We start from the raw sequence: 4,710 nt of genomic DNA on the forward strand, positions 1-4,710 counted from the left end.
TTTGTGAGGGTGATTTAGCTCTAATCTCTCAACTCCTTCCCTAAAAATCTGATTGGTGTGAAACAACCACCTCCAAGTCAAATCAGCTCCACAGGACTTTTATTGAGATGGCCTGCTTACACATGGGGGGAGGGCAACTATTTCCCTGGGCTTCTGCAACAGTAGGAGCTTCCTTGTTAGCAGATATTTTCTTTAGAAGGCATTCCAGATTACAGGTATTCCTTAAAAACTAAAGTCTCCATCTGCATAGACTTGCAGGAAATTCTGGCACAAAAGTTTCAAGACTGCTGGACATCAGAGGCTTTTGTTTGCTGATGTACTTCTGGGATTCCAAGATGGAACTACTTACATCATACTCCTATTATTTGATAATAGAGCCCTCTTTTTATAAAAGGACCTATATTTGAGAAAACACTCCAGAGAAACACTGCCTTAGTTCCTTCCTTTGCATTAAGTATTTTCTCTTCTGTGACTTAGGGAGACATGCCCATTGCATCTTTCCTGGGAGTTCATTATTTCCGAAGCCTGATCTGTGTAAATATCAAATCACTTACAAGACATGGCAGGCCTTCCTGGTGATGAAATCTGCAACGACTTCATCTTTCCCGTAATCACCCAAATGAATCCTGAAGTGTGGGCCTTCAGCTGCTGGAAAATAGGAAACAGAGTCAGGTTTGGCCCTATCTTGAATTGTATGTGACAGCTCCTGCTCAGTTTCAGTGACAAGAAATGTGTGGAGCTAAAAATATTCTAAGCAGATGTAAATCCTGGAGATGTGACTGCAACACACCCATGCCTGCCATTTGTTGTACTTCAGGCGCCTCTTGAGGCACAGTTCTGCAATCCCAGGCAACCACCTCACGCACCCTACGCGACTTTTTGGTGAGCCTGCACATCTGACCCTGTGGAGATGCGTGGTGGAGAGTAGCCCTGCATCACCCAGACATAATGGCTCATTGGCAGCCACAGAGTGAGTGGGAAGAAATACATCCCATCACAGGGTAGGCATAAGTTCCTCTTATGAAAATGCTTGGGCATTTGTGTCTTTTCTCCAGTGTTCCATATTATTGTGGAGGGCTTGGTTCTAGCCAGTCGAAGACTCATTTCCTCAAAGACCCTGTGGGACAAGTAAGTTTCCTCTTGACCCAGGAAAATCAGCAGCTCATGGGAAATGGAATCTTTCCCCATGCAATGCATCACATGCAGTCTCTCCTGGGGGTTAAACTGACCATCCAGAGGCTGCAGTCTTGTAAGGAATCTCTTGGCACATCTACAGGAAGTAAAAGCTCATAGCTATCTTTTAGGGAACGAAAATAAAACAATTATATTTCATTGAGTATATCCTAGGTTCTAAGCATAATAGGCAGCTGTAGCTACTTTCATTTTTTTGTTCTCTGACGCTAAAGCTTTAGGGTGCTGTCTTAGTGTCCAATCAACATGGCACTTCAGTACGCTGAGATGTGTGTGCACGTTGGAGAAGCCAACATGAGGTTTTGCACCTTTTCCTTTCATCTTGGAGTCTTCTAGAAACTTGAAAATAGGAGTGAGATTTAAGTTGGAAGAGCTGAGTCATTCTGAACCCAAGTTTTCCTGATCATTGCTATATGTATACTTCCTTGGAAAGAGAAAGGAGCCACAAGGACTGACAGCCTTTCTTTAATGCATGCGAGATTTGGAAGGGAAATTGACAGCTAGCATATGGAATCGGGATAACTGACCCAAGCCAGATGCAGACCCTCTGAGGATGGCATGCTGATCTTTAGGGTGAAGATCCTGAGTAGAGAGCCCAGGTGTAGGCGTGTGAAGTTAAAACTCACAATGGATTTAACACGTTCCACTGGGGAAGCATAGACTTGAGATCAGCCATGACAAAATCCAACTTCTGGGTCTGTTATTTACAGGCTTGTGTTCATTTCTATAGCCTTTCATTTCATCATCTTTAAAACAGCTGTGACAAGTGCTAGACAGACAGCACCACTGTCAACTCATGTGGCACCACAGTTGCACACGGCATGTAGCTAGTGGTCACCAAAAGGTGACTTCCATTGCTACCAACAATGGTAAAACCAGCTGGGACGATGGGCAGCCTATCTTCTGTGTCCTGATGGAGTTCACAGGGCTTTGTCTTTGAGTGCAAAAGGCTGTGTCAGGAAGAGCGGTGGCTTCTCAGGCTGAATCAGGACTTGGCCACACCGCATTCCCTGAGCAGTGCCCCAACCTATGAGTCACACAGCCTTCCCCATGTGGACGCCACAGCAAATCACTTTTCCCATTAGGAACAACCAGACACACTCCGGTGGGGTGATGGAAAGTAATTAGGAGCGTAAATGATCTAACCAGACACAGTTCCACCAGGGCTTAACCCCTGGTTTTCTTTTTCACACAGTAACCACACAGTGTCCTGAGAGGCCAATGGAGAGAGATTATTACAGAGAATCATGCAATTCGTCCGCCGGAGGAACCACAGGCTGGGTGCAGCCCGGGCCACGGCACATCTGGCTTTATTTTGGGCTATGGTGACACTCAGAACATGGGTTAATGTCCTCCCTTAAGTATGGGGTGTCCCAGATTCAGGAGCAAATGGCTTGTAGCCCACGTTTGCCTTTTCCAGCCAGACTCAGAGGTTTCTACTCTGATGCGATAAGCCCGCAGTGTTGTCTAGCAATCACAGCGCTTGAATCTGCCTTGCCATGATGCCTCAAAACCCAGTATTTCAGAGCTTGGTCTGGACAGGCTAAGGAGACTCTAGTTATTTTATGGCTGCCTTTGTAGTTACTCTTCATGCTACTACAACCACAGCTTCTAACTCTGCCAATACCGTGACAACTCACTCTTCACTCTTTTCCAAGCACTGAGCCGTCCACTTTACATACATTTTCTCATTTCAACCCTGTAAGGTCTTGCTGATGTATTCCCTTTTCCTGGGTGCAGGGACTGGGACATAGAGGTTAAGGGGATGTACTGAAGTTATACAGCTAATACAAGGCAAAGCCAGAATATAAACCCAGCTCCTAGGGTTCCAAGACCAAGTTTATCATTGGTCTGTGAGAACTTCCCTCTAAGGTAACAAACATCAGAGCTTTGAACTATCTCTTTTCATGTCCCATCTAGGAAATCCATTGAAAGCCATGCACTGATGTTTAACAGCAATAAGAAGATGGTACCAATGGATAAAGAAGTCAAGAGTCTTGGTTTACTGAGAGAATCTTGGCATTTGCTGCCATTAATCTTCTTTTTTATATTAATAGCCCTAGCGTGAAGTACATAAAGTATGGGAACGCCAAGTGGATGGCACCCATGGTGTAGGTTTCCCATGTGTCCATCCATATGAGCAAGAAGGGAACCTTTCCCACTGTCCCAAAGGCTCTCCTGCCCCTGTTCTGTTTAGTCTGTCTCATCCCACCCAATATGCAAACTTCCATCATTACTGATTAGTTCCAGCATCACAACCTGATATGAGTTTGTGCGATACTAGCGATTGAATTTAACCCAGGTCCTTCACACTGACCCTTCACACTCTCTAAGTTGCTAAATAGCCCAGGCCAGGCTTGAGCTTGTGATCTTTCTACCTCATCCTCCCAAAGTACTAGGATTAGAGGTGTGTGCCACCACAGCCAGCCATAGGCACTCTGGTTTTTGCACCCAATAAAACGTCTGTGAAATTCTTCAGGGCTAATGAGAAAGAAGTAGTACTGTTAAAACAATAGTTTGTACTTTTTTTGATTGCTACATAGTATTCCATCATGTAGATATAACACATCTATTTTTTTTTAACTAAGATGAGTAAGTCATTCATAAAGTTCCTTACATATGTCTTTTTGAACATGTGCACTCATTTTTCATGGATACATAGTCCTAGGGATAGAATTGCTAGGTTATATTGTAGGAGTACATTTCATTTTGAAAGCAATCACATCCAGTTTCTGAAATACTTCTGCTAGTTTATATTCTCCTCAAAAATATGTGAGAGTTCCTTTCACATCCTTGCCCACACTTGGCGATGCTCTGATGTTTATTTCTGATAAATGCCTTGTGCTTTTTTCACTTTTCACAATGAAGCCTGAATTGGGTCTATCAAAGAAAGGATAACCAGCCCATGCTTTATTTTTTCTTTCTGTGAGAAAGAAGATGGTGACTTTTGCACTGAAAGGAGAGGAAAGGAGAGATGAATAAAGACGAAAACAATGAAAGAAAAGGACCTCCAACTCAGGATTGGAAAGGGTAAAAGGATCATTATGGATTGCTTACAATTAGAGCTCTATTTCATGCATGCATAATCCCAGGTATATTACAGCCCCCAAATCATATTTTATGAAGAGACAAGCTCAGTGACTGATTCTTTGCCATGCACTTAATGAGCTGATGCATATGCCCAAACTCACCCAAGTCATCAGATGGCAAATGTTTTATTCAGCCTGAAACATTAAACATTCATTGATCCACTCTGTGACTTACCCATTTATTCTCTTTCATTCATTCATAACACAAACATTTATTAAGCATCTACTGTAGGCCAGGCACTGTAGGCCTTGAGTTATGATACTAGGTGACAGCAGCATATAGGTGATACCTAGGACAGAATTAAATTAACAAGTAGGATGTGGCTTTCTGTGGTAAATGCTAAGGGAAGGAAATATTTCCTTTCCTTTTTCTTTCATTCCATTTCTTTCTTTCTTTCTTTCTTTCTTTCTTTCTTTCTTTCTTTCTTTC

The 4,710-nt window shown here is 43.0% G+C and overlaps 1 long non-coding RNA gene across 1 annotated transcript; it reads left to right on the top strand.

The window, feature by feature from the left end:
- Positions 1–445: 445 nt before the first annotated feature.
- LOC106147138 lies at positions 446–4,428 on the top strand. Its single transcript, XR_001231899.1, has 3 exons — positions 446–672; positions 818–1,001; positions 4,126–4,428. It is a non-coding gene; the product is annotated as an uncharacterized LOC106147138 (long non-coding RNA).
- Positions 4,429–4,710: the final 282 nt, after the last annotated feature.

Source organism: Chinchilla lanigera, unplaced genomic scaffold (genome assembly GCF_000276665.1).
Source record: "Chinchilla lanigera isolate Chin_1 unplaced genomic scaffold, ChiLan1.0 scaffold00121, whole genome shotgun sequence".
NCBI lineage: Eukaryota > Metazoa > Chordata > Mammalia > Rodentia > Chinchillidae > Chinchilla > Chinchilla lanigera.